This window comes from Rhodamnia argentea, chromosome 5 (assembly GCF_020921035.1).
Source record: "Rhodamnia argentea isolate NSW1041297 chromosome 5, ASM2092103v1, whole genome shotgun sequence".
NCBI classification, from domain to species: Eukaryota; Viridiplantae; Streptophyta; class Magnoliopsida; order Myrtales; family Myrtaceae; genus Rhodamnia; species Rhodamnia argentea.
Genome location: NC_063154.1, coordinates 8,527,455 through 8,543,008, shown reverse-complemented (window position 1 = coordinate 8,543,008; position 15,554 = coordinate 8,527,455). Strand labels below are relative to the sequence as shown.

Here is a 15,554-nt window from a genome sequence, read left to right as displayed (position 1 = left end):
TCTCTCGCCTTTGCCCCGTCTGTCCCGGTTCACCCGTGCTGGTGCCCGGCTGATTCCGGCGACTCAACCGTCGGATCAACCTGAAACTCGGTGTCTTGAGTCGCTTGAGATCCTTCTCCATCCTCACCGTTAGGATGCTGGGGAAGAGAACCCCCTCGGCTTCAATGGCGGATTTGAGGTAGGTTTTCTAATGGCCGATCTCTCGGTAAAGTCCGTGAGCAGGGGAACCTTTCCCCTGCAGCAAACAATTGCTTTGGCACGTCCTCAAACATCGGGAAGTCTTGATGCAATCCCGCCTTCTGCTGGGGCCCGTCGAGATTTGGATGTTCACGGAGCAAGCTTGGGGGTGCTCGAAGTTCCTGTTAAAGAGAAATCTTCCGGTGCAACGAAAGGAAAGGCACTTAACACCGACAATGTCGAGGCTACCACGACTCATGCCGCAATCTCTAAGCCCCCTCGTCCCGGACGAGGGAGGAGTCATAGCAGAGGTGGCTCAAAACCACCAAAACCCCAAAGATAAGATGCGGCCGATGGCTCGCGCATGATGCAACGATCGTGGGCTGCTATTGCAAAAGTGGCAACTAAAGGGTATGCTCTAACCTATATACCCCCTTCACATGTCGAAAATAGAATTGTGGCCACTTTGATGGATGAAATTCTAGAGGCTACGGACCCGAAATGGAGTGAGTGCTTGGTGGGGTACTTGGTTGGTAAACGCCTTCCATTTAAGCTTGTTGAATTGGTTACTAAGGAGTATTGGGGGTCTCATCTCTTGGAAGTCATGGCTAATGAGGTTGGTTTCTTCTGCTTTCACATACCGGATCTAGTATTCCAAAGAAAAATAGTAGATAGTGGCCCGACGACGGTTGCACGTGTCCCACTATTTCTCCAACAATGGCACCCCCTTTTAGAACTCAAGCGTGACAACCATGAGTCTGTGCCGGTATGGATTCGACCGAGAAACATTCCATTCGCGCTGTGGTTTGCCCCGGGAATTAGTTCTCTGGCTAGTGTGATTGGCAAGCCGTTATATGTTGATCAAAGGACAGAAAACATGAAGATGATCACTTATGCTTGAGTTTTTGTAGAGATAAAGGCCAATCAACATCTTAAAGAGTTTGTGGAGGTGTTGTTGAATGGTGAATTCCGAATCATAAAGGTTGACTATGAATGGAAGCCTAAAGCATGTGTAGCTTGCGGGACATTTGGGCACCAATGCCCCCTGCTGTTGCCCCCCCTGAACTTGTGGTGATTCCTCAAGCGGAGATAGTGGTCCCCGCTGAATGTGATGTGGCCCCTCCTGCCCCACGAGCTGATCCATTAACTTCTATGCCACCCCAACCAGTTGAGCGGTGGAGGAAAATGGTGAAAAAAAAGGGACGTTTGATATCCCAAGGGGTTGCTGTTTATACCTCTGAAGTAGGCCGGTCTTACGTCCGGCCACGAGGAGATGCTACAACCTTGGATTCAAGGCCCTCGATCGATCCTACATCATTGCTAAATGTCCCCCTTAAGCAGCCCCAGGCTGCACATTTAGTCCCATTGGGTTCATCTAACTCAGAGGATGATGCGGAAGAGGAGGCGAGCCTTATTGGGAGTGAGGATGAAGTTGAAGTCCCGCGAGCCCCCCTAGGTGTGCAAAAGACTGGTAATATTCCATTTGGGACAGAGACGCCTTCGGCTAAGCAAACAAAATCTCATCTGCCCCCTGCGGTAAACACTTCTCCGGAGTTCAGCTCTGATAGTAGCCCCATGATAACTAAGTTTGCCAAGCCGACTTCCGGAAAAAAGAAGCGAGGTGGCAAGAAAAAATGGTAACTATATCCCCTTCTTTGTACATATGTATATAGGAGTTTGGAATATTAGGAGACTAGTAAACCCCTTGAAACAAGCGGAGATCAGCAATCTGATTTATGTTAACAATCTCTGTTGCATTGGCATTATTGAGACCAAGGTATCATTGCCTTTGTTTGCTACCTTAAGTACAAGTCCGGTGCCCAACTGGAAATGGGTTGCAAATTATGAGCACTCCCCTAGAGGGAGAATTTGGGTAGGGTGGAACCCGTGTTATGCAGATTTTGTTGTCTCAACCTCATCAGCTCGGGTTATCCATGGACACCTACGTCTGCTGGATATCAACAAGGCATGTTTTCTCTCGGTTATTTATGCTGAACACACCTTCGTGTCTAGGCGGCCACCGTGGGCCGATCTCGTCCAGACCAGCTCCTCTCTTGCATCCTCTCCATGACTTGTAGCAGGTGACTTCAATGCCTTTAAGGACCCTTCGGATAGAGTCGACAGTTCGAATGTATGGCTTCCCACTTTTAATGAACTCGGTGAGTGTATTACACAGGCTGGATTGGAGGACCTTCGTTATGTTGGCCACAGATTTACATGATCAAATTCCTCGGCTCATGCGCGTAAGCAAAGGAAGATTGATCGGGCTCTTATTAATGCTCGGTGGTGTCATGATTTCTCTTATTCGGAGGCTTCCTTCTTGGTCCCCGGGGTCTCGGACCACTCTCCTATTATTATTAAGATTACGGCTCCCGGGAACTATAGAAGACCCTTCAAGTTTTTCAACTTTTGGATGTCCCATCCCTCCTTCATGGATCTGGTCACTCGGGTGTGGACTACTCGGGTTCACGGGACTCCCCTGTTTATCCTTACTCGAAAACTCAAGTTGCTCAAAGTCCGGCTCAAGCGGCTCAACGGGGATGCTTTCTTTGACATCTCGATACGTATGGCCAATGCCGGAGCTGCACTTTCCAGTACTCGGGATGCCCGAGAACGGGATCCTTTTAACTAGGTACTGGCTGCCCAATAGAGAGACCAACTGCGTGCATTCTCCGACCTTCGTCTTCGGGAGGAAGGCTTCTATAAACAAAAATCACGTATTCAATGGCTTAAGGAAGGGGACACGAATACAAGGTATTTTCACCATTCGGTCAATCAAGGGCACCTTTGGAACGTAGTTCTGTCGCTTGTGGATGACTCGGGGCAACTTGTCACGGATCTTAACTTGATGCAGCAACTATTTGTCTCTCATTTTGAAAGACTTTTTACACCGACCGCCTCCCCCTCTCGGCCTTCTCTCCAGGGACTGCGAGCTGTTATTGGATGCACTCTTGAGGAAGAACAGGTACGATTCCTATCCCGACTTGTTTCTGAAGCTGAAATTCGGCTTATTATGTTTTCACTACCTTTGGGTAAAGCTCCGGGTCCGGATGGATTCAATGCAGAATTTTTTAAAAAATCTTGGGAGATAGTTGGCCCCTCGGTAGTGCTGGCTATTAAAGATTTTTTTTGAGGAAGGAAGGCTCCTTAGGGAGATAAATGCTACAATTTTGTGTCTTGTCCCCAAAGTTCCTAATGCATCTTCCGTGAGGGACTTCGGATCGATCGCATGTTGCAACACTATATACAAATGCATTACAAAAATCTTGGGTGACGTAATGGCTAATGTCTTGCACTCCCTCATAAGTCTACCTCAAAGTGCATTTAAAAAGGGACGACGTATTAGCGATAATATCCTCCTCGCTCGGGAATTATTCTATGGTTTTCATCATGACCCATACTTGCCCAAGTGTGCTATTAAAGTGGACTTCCAAAAAGCATATGACACGGTTGACTGGGATTTTATGGAATCGGCTCTAGAGGCGTTCGGCTTCCCTACAACCTTCACAAATCTGATTATGACCCGTGTTCGTACCCCGAAATTCTCTGTCTCTATTAATGGGGAGTTACACGGTTTCTTTCCTAGCAGACGGGGGATTAGGCAAGGGGATCCCATGTCCCCCTACCTGTTTACCTTAGTCATGGAAATATTCACGGGAATATTGAATCGCCAGACTATACAGCCAGGGTTCAAATTTTTCCGGAGGTGCAAAGCGTCAAGGCTCTCCTACCTGTTTTTTGCAGATGATGTGCTCCTTTTTGCGGAGACAAATATGCCGTCTATATGCTTACTTAAGGATGGCTTGGATAAATTTTCGGATTGGGCGGGGCTACAACCTAATATGAACAAGAGTGAAATCTATTTCTCCGGTGGGACCGACGAACTCCGTACACAGTCTGCTCAAGTTCTCGATTTTCGGGAGGGCACACTGCCCTTTCGGTATCTTGGAGTACCCGTGATCTCTTCAAGATTGGGGAAGGACCATTGCAACTCCTTGGTGAATATGATAATGGCTAGAGCGCAATCGTGGACTCATCGATTTCTATTCTTTGCTGGTAGGCTGCAGCTCATCGAGTCGATCCTCCATGCCATTCATGTATATTGGGCGAGTGTATTCCTACTCCCCAAGTTGGTGTTAACCCACATTGAACAAATACTTAGACAGTTTCTTTGGAAGGGCTCGGGATTGGGTGCGGGCAGAGCAAAAGTTTATTGGGATAACGTATGCCTACCTAAGGAGGAGGGATGCCTCGGTATTCGCAGGCTACGCGATTGTAATAGAGCGGCTATGCTCAAACACATTTGGATTCTATTCACCGATAAGGAATCCCTTTGGTACCGATGGATCCATTCAACGTTCTTGAAAAATAAAAACTTCGGGATAGCAATTAAGCCAACGTTACGCTCGTGGTCTTGGAAAAAGATTTTGACCCTCCACTCGGATTTCCAGCATATGTTCGGATGGCGGATTGGTAATGGCCGAGATGTATCCTTCTGGTTTGATCCCCGGCACCCTCGAGGACCTCTTAATAGATTCATCTACGATATAGACATATACAGATAAGGTATTCCACGGAATGCTAAGGTGGCAGACTACTTCAACTCTCCTAACTATCCGCCGCAGATAACACGAGTCTTTGACTCCTGCCCTGAGCATCTCCCGTCTATTCATCACAATCGTGCTAATCGATTTATGTGGCTTGGCCATACCTCGGGTGCCTTTTCTATTGCCTCCGCCCGGAATTCCATTCAACCTAAGGCGCAGATTATGCCATCGCACTCATTCATTTGGAACAAGACTCTAACTCCTCACCATTCGTTCCATCTTTGGCTGATTGCCAGAAATCGTCTACCCACCCAGGTGATCTTATTAAACTACAAACGTATATCAAATGCTACTTGTGTCTTTTGCCAATGCGGACCTGACAGTGTGGATCATTTATACTTTGCCTGCCGACATATGGGTATCTTGGCTTCTTTTTGGGCAACCAAATGTAACTTAGTCTGGCTAAATAGAAGTTGGAGTGAAAACTTATGTTGGTCCATGCAAGCACCTCGGCGTCGAACATTCCACCAAGTTATTGCCCGTTTCTCGTTTGCTACTCTATGCCATATTATGTGGAGGGAGAGGAACCATGCGCTATTTTGTAACCAACCTATCTTCATCCCAACCATCAAGATACGCCCGCAGAAGATGGTCCAAGACAAAGCTCTAACCTTCAAACATGTGGAATACACTCTTCCGAACGGAAGGATGCAAGCCACTTTGGGTATTGATCCGACAATCTTTTATGCCTAGAGAGGGTCATCCTAGTAGTGTAGTTCTTATGTTCTTTCGGCCCCGATTGTTTGGCCGGGCTTCATTTTACATGCCGGGGACTTCACCTCGTTTTGGACCCACGACACTCTTGCACTCGTTATGACATTTGCCAATGTCATCACGAGTGCAAGTCCCATTTTTGTAGTGTCGGGTTTCCCTTCCTTTGTATAATTGCGCCTTGGTTAAAGTTAATATAATACTTACTTTTACTATAAAAAAAAAGTTATTGTATTCAAGTGAACGTTGTACACAAGTTATGGCACTCCCGTTGTACTTTTCCCACTAGATCACAAGTCACAGACCAATGAAACGATTTGATATTTATAGTGAGAATGTTCGAATGGTGAATGAATAAAGTAGCGTCGTGCGGCAAACCATAGTGAAGAAATTAACGGTGGATAGCGTCGTTAGACATATCTCTATTGATTGAAAAGTTTTCGAAAAGGATTTGGATATAATTTTGACAACTACTATCTGTGAGGATTGTATTTGATCCGGTAGGATTCCGATATCTGCCGTTAATATGAGATATGTCCGATTGATTGGATAATCCTCAATTCTGCGATGTAATAGTTGGTTTAGTGGTTTGGAATAGAAATCTACCGCTGGGTGCAATCTACTCACTCCATTGTTGAAATAACTTTTCAACTTAATAAGATGACTATGAATCCGAAACTTAGACGACAACGTAGGTATGGATATACAATAACGATTATCTATACATCCGAAGAGTTCATGGACCCTCACCCCGAGATACCTTACTAACCCATCTATAAGTTGGTTCGTTTGAAGATTTACGTAGATGAGGGACCTCCCGATGGGATTGTGAAATTGGAGTATAAGGCGATTTACTATCGCGGAATAGGACAATGGATAGGTCTGCGAAGACACGAGAGGCTCGACGCATTTGCTACTCGCCTCTTCGGAAGGGACGATCTAGTTGAGGAAACGGAGGAGGATACAAGTGATAGTTGAAACCCCGAACTTGAGGAATCGATGGGAAGTTGTAGTAGTGTTCACCTCTAAAATAGTTTATTCTCTATAGTACTTCTCCCATGTAAATGTTGTAAATAAAGTAAATAGACATATGAGTATGTAATAAGGAGTGAATGGTGAGCTATGAATAAAAAGTGAGTTGTTTGAAATGCGTGCATCTAGTTAGTGAACCATATAAAAGGTCATACCCTTTGTTAGACGTGCCTGTTGATTGAATGTTTTGTTTGACATGCACTTATGCCCGTATGACCGCTTGAATGTTTTTATATAAAATAGATTCTGCAAGCGTTAGTTACTCGATTAAAAGATTACGAGAAGATATTGTAAGCATGAGTCGCGGATGAATGGTATGGGACGTCTCGCTACCCTCGAAATAGGAGTGAGGATGCGATAGTGGCTAGAGAGGATGAGGATTTGGAAAGCCTTCCCGTTGAGGTGTATGTGGTATGGGACGCTACACACAATTGGCTACCAATATTCACCGGAGATCAAGCCATCGCCTTCTTTGTGCCATCGACCCCCTGATGCGAGCGAATTCTCTTTCTCTTGCTCTCATTCGCTTCATTATAGCTGCCTGTCTCTCACAAATTAGTCGGGGTAATCTCTGTATAGATTGCTAATTGCATATGAGCTAGGTGAGTTCCGAAAGGTAACGAAACATAGGGGTGGTGAATGGTAGGATTAGTGAAGACTCTACTCGGCCCAAAGAGTTTGATGTTGAGTGTAGTCGTGACTTGAAGTGTACGTGTGTGTTATTTTGCTTCGTGTATGGTTGTTTCTTTTAAATGAGGGTCGCCGAGATTGGTCGGATTAGAGAAATTCGGTGAGGGGTATGGAGGAAGTGAACGTCGGGTCCGGAAGTGATCTCACCCGAAGGTGCCTCTAATCCGATAAATTGTTAACTTGGTAGGACATGATTGGATAGTTTATGACTGGGGTCGTTAGCATAAAACTTGGTATATGATAATAGGAACGTTAATTTGCGAATTGAATACAAGCATGTTAAAATAGCTATGGAATAATAGGCGACTTGTCTAATTTGGACCGGTTTTACATGAGTTTATGTTGACCGAGATATAATTGATCTAGATTAACGGTTAGAGTCTTATTTTTGGTGGTACAGTGTAAGGACCTACCATTAAAGAGGACACGTCGTTAAAAGGCACAACTATTGAATTAATATTGTAAGAAAACGTGAGGTTGTCGCCGAAATAATTGAGCATAACTAAGACTCACATAGAAATGTAAGCTGGTCGTGGGAGTGAGACACCGAGGAACTAACGAAGAAGATGTACTCCTGTGATTCGGTTGATGGGTTTCTCAAGTATGCCGAGTGTGTACCTTGATCTACTAGAAATTGATTCAAATTATTGTGTCGGTATGCTATGAACGACATAACATGGCTGTATTATTTTGCATTCTCATGAAGCATAATCATCCGAATGAAAGGGTGTTGAGGGCCATAGAAATGAAATAATTTTTTCCCCGCGGGAGATGGGATGCCGTGGTAGGTGGCACCTAGTGGATCGTGTGGTAACGATGCTAAGCCACAGAGTGAGGAACTCATGGCTAGGAGTTGCCATGAGGGTCGGCGGTAAAGCCGCTTAAAGTACTAAATTCTTACGAGTCGGGAATTGACTCCGGAACGGTGGTGGTAAGTGATGTATATGGGAGACTCTCATTTATTCATCTGCATTTTGCATACTCCCGTGATATTTTACATAAATAAACTGATTGCTATGCTATTTGCAGATTCGAAATGTATGATGAATCGAGCGAGCGTTAAAGTGATTGAATTTACTCGCTAAGATAACTTACACTTGTGGTATATATTATTTTAGATTGACAAGATGGGCTCCATTCCGATTCCCCCGGGTTCCCGCTACGGCCTTTCCATTGAGCTTGAGACAGAGACACAAGACTTTGAGATACCCAACGAGCATGGGATCTTGTTCACCCGCATCACCGCAACTCTAACCTGTCGACGTCGAGTCGGCAAGGCCCCGGTGGTGTAGCGTTTTGTGTTCGTGTTCTTGGTGATTGACGGACAATGCGAGGGCCTTATTCCCTATGACCTCTTTGATGGGATGGTAGCGACAACGATGACGCGGATGGCGGGGCAGCCGGAGGTGGGTTGGCAGCGGCGGCAGCCTAGGCGAGGATGGAGTGGCCGAGAGACATTTTGGAAAACCATGATTTTGTAGTTGATGTTTGTGGCATTTTGGACAAACGACTAGCTAGGGATAGTTTGGCGTGTACATAATAGGGGTTAGGTAACTTGTATGAACCCCATGTTAACATCCCCTTGTGAATATTAATCTAGTTATGTGAACCCGTGTTATATATACCCGTAATGAGAGGGTCCATGCCGGAAACTCTATAAATAGGCTCAAGTCCTTTCTCTAGCCCTCTAACGCAAAAATTAGAACGTGCCTTTTTATTCTAACAATGGTTTCTCACTCGACCAAGACACCGAGAGGGAATTGAGGAGAAGAACTTGAGTTTCGATTCGTCGTCGTTCCGTATCGAGTTTTCAATGGATTCTAATCAAGGTACACGCCATTCTTCTCCTTTATAATGTAGTGTTTCTGATTCCCGTTAGACGATCATTGGATATGCCATATTCGTGGCCTTACAACACAGGCCATTAATAATTTATCACATGTTAGGAGGGCGCGGACTAAAGCCCAAGTCTACTAGAAATGATTAGGGAATAAGCCAAGCTATCCTTGACAAGCCCCACATCGAACCTACCAAAGCAAAATTGTTTAAGAGATCTCGATCATCCACGAGTTACTTAGGATCTTACCACCCGTCAAAAAAAATTTTAAGGAGGGTCTAGATCTCGATCATTGCGATGCTCCGAGAAGCAAATCTACACTTCTGAACAATGCTCCGTGAAGTAAATCTACACTAAGTTCCTAAGCAAAGTTCAAGAAATTATATCGAATAATTTGTTTCCATGCATTTGAAGTGTCTAGATTATGCTTCTACAGTGTTTATCTTATGGTATATTCTTTGCTAAAATGTTTATCTTGTACTAAGAATGAACTTTTTGATGTTATTTTTTTGACAAAGTTTCTTTTTGATGGGGCTTCATTTATTAATTTTTTCTTTCGAGAGGACAAAATATTCATTTATCTTCCAGTCATTGTTGAGGCATGCATCGTGAATTGTGTATTTCTGTCTTTATTTATTTAATATTGGTAATTTGAGAAGAAATGAAAAAAAAAATGTGATAGATAATGATTTTGATTATATATAGAAGAAGATTTGAATCAATACTACCTAAATTCCTAAAAAATTCCAAACAACAAAATATTTGTTACATGAATAAGATTTCTATTACTTAAAAGATAAACATAAGAACAAAAAATTTAAATTTTTAGGCTTCGGACAATTAAAGGAAGAGAACACAATTTCAATGACACTGGAGGTTCCTAGTGAGAGGTGCTTAAGGATATGCTAGGTTGTTTTGGCCATAGCAAATTACTTGGGAAATTGATCCATGTAGATCAAGGTCATACTATTATTTAGAGATAATAACACAAATGGTTTTTGAATTTTGATTCAATATGCAATATGGCCATTGACTTTTAATTTGTTCGGTGCAGGCTCTGAACTTTAACCCAATGTAGAATGCGATCCTTGAATTTTTAATTTGTCCAATGTAGTCATTAGATTTTTGCTACATGTTTAATATAATCCATGAAGTACATAAAAATGTTCAATGATGTTCTTCCATTTACTTATGAAAATATTTTATGATGTTCATGTACATGGGCGGGGACAACATTGTACATTTTCATATGGTTCATCAACTAAATTGAACATGTGTCAAAAGTTCAATGATCACATTGAGCAATTTAAAATTTCAGAGACCACACTATACATAGGGCTAAAGTTCATGTACCATATTGAACAAATCAAGAGTTCACGGATCACATTGCACAATGGTCCAAAGTTAAATAACTATTTGTGTCACTTTTTTCTACTATCTACATGTTTTCATTTGGGATGGACTGACTTCTTGATCTACATAATCGCTCTCTTTCCTAGTGAAGTTGCCAGAATGTTCTAAAAACTTGCTGAGAGAGTTTCTAAGTGATGTGCCGCTGAATTTTTGAAGTTTGAAGATATTTAAGATAAGGACAAGAGTCCGATATTGCAAGAGTTGTTGAAATTATGTCTCGAATTTAAGCTCAATTAGAATTATTTTGTGGATAAGCATAAAAGTTGAAACCTAAATATTGTAGATTGTTCAAAGCCGAATCTTACAAAAATTCTTTCCTTATTGACTTTAGTGAAGAAAACAACAAAAGGGTAAAGTCGGGTTTTAGACTTTTGTTTGAAATATTTAGAAAGCAATATTTATATTAAAGTCGGTTTAGTGGATAAGACAGAAATAAGAAGAAAAGTTCAACAAGAACTTGGTCAAGTTCGATTTTTTTTTACTAACCAAAAAGTGCTAATGCAATTTAAATTTTGCAGGCAGTTATATATATTGATTCACGGGTCACTCCTGTGGATTATGTAAAAATCAAAGATTGAAGCGCCGTTTCTTTTACGTGTGCTTGGCGATGGACTCTTGTGGAATTTATTTTGTGAAATTACATCGAGAAGAATCAGTGTTTGAGCCGATTAAATCTTGTGGTTGGGTTTATGTAAATTTTTTGTGAGATTGAGAGATTATTTTGCGATAAAATGTGCGGCATAATACTGCATGCGTTCTTGAATGTAGTTGGGATTAGAAAACACTAAGAGTGCTTGAGTGACGCGAGCCCGATTTGTAATCTCCATTGTATCGCTTGTTTTATAGTAAAATTCGTTGCTGCTCTTCCCGTGGACGTAGGTCTCTATGACCGAACCACATACATCCGGTGTCCGTTTTATTTTCTTGTTCTGTCTATTTTATTGTCGAATCGCTTGTTCCGCGCAATAATTAGTAACAATGCTAAGCTTGCTTGCGGTTGAAGCAAATCAATGGCGACGGAAGAAGTTAAAGTGAAAATCGATAGATTTGAGGGTATGGACTTTTGTTTATAGAAGATGCGGATTGAGGACTATCTCTATCGATAAAAGCTGCATTTGCCCCTGTCTAAGGAGAAACCAGAGACGATGAAGCAATCTGATTGGGAATTGTTGCATAGACGAGTGATGGGTGTTATTTGGCTAACGTTGGCTCGTAACTTCTCGTTTAATATCGTGAAGGAGAAGACTATTGTGGGTCCGATGAAAGCCATGTCGGACATGTACGAGAAGCCATATGCGATCAATAATGTCTATTTGATGCGACATCTCTTTAATTTAAAAATGGGTGAATGTGCGTCGGTTGCTAATTATATCAATGAATTCAATGTGATTGTTAGTCATTTGATTTCAGTTGATGTTGACTTTGAATATGAGGTATGTGCCTTAATCTATTATCATCATTGCTTGATAGTTGGAATATTGTTTATTCTGCAATTAGCAATTCTTCCGGATCAACAAATTTAACTTTTGATGGGATTCGAGATTTAATTACGAGTGAGGATATCCATAGAAGAGAATCTGACGAATCTATATCTACTGCTTTAGTAGGTGAAAATAGAAAAAGAATTGGCACTCGTGTTAGCAAAAGTAGTATAAACATAGACAAACGTAATCAATCTAGTAGTGGTGATGAAATCTGTTGGAGTTGTAGCAATATGTGGCATCTTAGAAGGGATTTCCTAAAATTGAAAAATGAGAAGGGTAAGGGAACTATAGTTGAATTTACGGATGATGTTGCAGCTATATCGTCGATGAATTCGGATAATGTTGATTTTATCTCGTCCGTCACTGATGATTCATCATTTGGTGGATAGATTATGGATTATGGTTGTTCTTTTCATGCTACACCAAACAAGAACTGGTTTATTATTTATCGATGCATGGATAATAGTAAAGTGCAATTGGGAACAACACTAAATGAGATGTTATAGGTGTTGGCGATGTTAGAATCAAAATGCACAATGGAATTATAAGGACATTGACTGGAGTGAAGCATTTTCTAGAGTTGAAGAAAAATCTGATTTCCTTGAGTGTCCCGAATTCAGCTAGGTGTCGGTATTCTTCAGAATTCAAAGTTCTGAAAATTGTTTGGGGCGCCTTAGTGGTAATGAAAAGAATCAAGCACAATGGCCTGTATGAGCTTCAAGGTGAGACAATGACGAAATTCATTGTGGAGACGTTAGATGCATCTAATTGAGAGTCGAAATTGTGGCATATGCATTTGGGGCACATTAGCGAAAGAAGCTTGGAGGTTCTAAGTGAAAGAAACTTGTTATCTAATTATATTGCTGACGAACTAAATGTATGCAAGTGCTGTGATTTAGATCAACAACGGAAAGTGCAATTTAGTGCAACCGTCGGAGAAACCATAGAAATTGCAGAATTACTTCACTTGGATGTTCGCAGGTTGTCGCGGTTTCTTTCATGGAAGAGTGCTAGATTTATGTTAGGCACAAGTTTGATGCTATTGTTAGAATCAAACAGCAGAGAGCTTTGATCGAAAAGGAAAATAGTAAAATGACCAAGCATATGCGGACTAACAAAAGCATAGAGTTTTGCTCGAAGCCGTTAAACGAATTGCGTATGAAGAAAGGGATAGTGAGACACCGCACTAGAGTTAATGAACCACAACAAGTTGCAGAATTGATGAGTAGAGCATTACTAGAGACGGCCTATAAAATGATCCATAGTGCTGGTATGGCTAGAAGATATCTAGCGGATGCCCTTAGTACAACGAGTTACCTAGTGAATAGTTCTCCATAAACTACGATTGGATGTCGAACTCCCGAAATAGTGTGGTCGGGTTACGTTGCTGATTATTATGTTCTTAAAATATTTGGTTGCTCATGTTACATTCGAGTTAGTGATGGTAAGCTCAATAGAAGGGTAAGAAAATGCATGTTCTTAGGTTATGCACGGGTAAGAGTGGTTATCGATTGTGGTGCCCGGAATTCAATTCACCTGTTACCAGCAGAGAAGTGATATTTGACGAGTCTCCAGTATTTCCGGCTAGGAGTGATTATAGTGTTAATATGGATCTAGACGATGTTCAAATTGAGATGGAGTTGCAATCATGAACCCCTAAGGTAGCAAATACTAACGAAGTAATCGACACGGATGGTGCTTGTAGTAAGGTGGAGCTTGTAGACCCAAAAGTTGATGTAATTGCTACTATTAACACCGCATGTATTCGATCTCATGATATATATGAATGCAACGATGGTTTTGCTTTATCCGTGATTGAGGAGCTTATGCCAGAAAGTTCTTTTGTAGCAATTAAAGGTGCTTGTACAACTAGTATTCTGATGAGGTCTTCGGTTATAGCGAAGTTCAAGCGCGGCTTAGACTTGAAAGACGTCCGTGGTGATTGAGCATATTGGGGCTGTTGGGAGAGTAATAGCGAAGTTCGAAGTTCTAGAGAAGCAATTATAACATGGCTCAAACATCGAGTCCAGTTGGAGATTGTTGAAATTATGTCTCGAATTTGAGGCGATCAGAATTGCTTTGGGGATAAGCATAAAAGTTGAAACCCAAATATTGCATATTGTTAAAAGCCGAATCTTACGGAAATTATTTTCGTATTGACTTCATGAAGATAACAACAAAACGGGGAAAGTCGGGTTTTAGACTTTCGTTTGAAATATTCAAAAAGCAATATCTATATTGAAGTTGATTTGATGGATAAAATAGAAATAAGAAGACAAGTCCAACAAGGACTTGGTCAACTTGGGTTTTCTTTGCCGACCAAAAAGGGCTGATGGAATCTGGATTTCTCAAACGGTTATATATATATATATATATATATATATATATATATATATATATATATATATATATTGATTCAAGGGTCGCTCCTGTGGATTACTTAAAAATCAAATATTGAAGTGCCGTTTCTTTTACATGTGCTTGGCGGTGGACTCTTGTGGAATTTATTTTATAGAATTACATCAAGAAGAATCAATTGTCGAGCTCATTAAATCTTGTGGTTAGATTTGTGTAATTATGAGATTGAAAGATTATTTCGTGATAAATTGTGGGGCTAAATATTGTGTGTGTTCTTGAATATAATTGGAGCTAGGAAACACCGAGAATGTTTGAGTGATTCAAGCGTGGTTTGTAATTTCCGTTGTATCGCTTATTTTATAGTAAAATTCGTTGCTGCTCTCCCCGTAGACGTAAGTCTCTACGACCGAACCACATACATTAAGTGTCCGATTTATTTTCTTGTTATGTCTATTTTATTATTCAATCGCTTGTTCTCATAAGTAAGAGTGTTGAAATAGCGAAGCTCAAAGATACCAAAAGTCTAAACATGGAGAAATGTAGAAGTGCTAACAATCCAAATTCCCCATAAATGGATGGACACACACATACACACATATCCGGTGACCGTGAGAGAGTCCGAATTGTCAACAAACAAGAATTCATCGTGAGGGAATCGACGATCAACTAGGTTGTGGCTTATTTTAAGGGCAAGAGCCATTGATAGTTTGCCACATGTCAAGAGCATATGCCTTGATGCCAATTCCCCTAGAAATGATCGGCGAATAGGCTAACCCTAAGGAGCCACACACGAAACTCACCAAGGCAAAACTATGTAAGACATCTCGGTCGGCCATGAATAACTCAAAATCTTGTCATCAAATCTTCGAATTCCGATGTAAAAAGTACTCCGTGAGCAAACCCGCAACCAATTCTTGAGCAATGAAGGTTTATTAGTGAATTCAAGAATCATAATTTGAAATATATTTTGCATCCATTTTCAATGACTAAATTATGCTTCTATAGTGTTTATCCAATAGTAAGTGCGAACCCTTTGATGGTACTTTTGGACAAGGTATTGAGACAATCTCAATACCCCTTAACTTTCTCTTGATATACAGCGATGCAAGATGTCGAGGTACGCGTTGCTCATGCATGTATTACTTTGAGTATTTTAGTAAAAAGAAAATAGGTAGTTCCATCAAGTAATAAATGCAATTAGATATTACCGAAGATATTTATCCCGTAGTAAGTGCGAACCTTTTG

General features: G+C 41.4%; 1 protein-coding gene across 1 annotated transcript in view; it reads left to right on the top strand.

Annotated features, from left to right (window-relative positions):
• LOC115739986 (loganic acid O-methyltransferase-like) overlaps nt 1-15,554 on the top strand; it is a 222,458-nt gene that overhangs the window by 196,249 nt on the left and 10,655 nt on the right. The gene's annotated exons all lie outside the window — the stretch shown is intronic.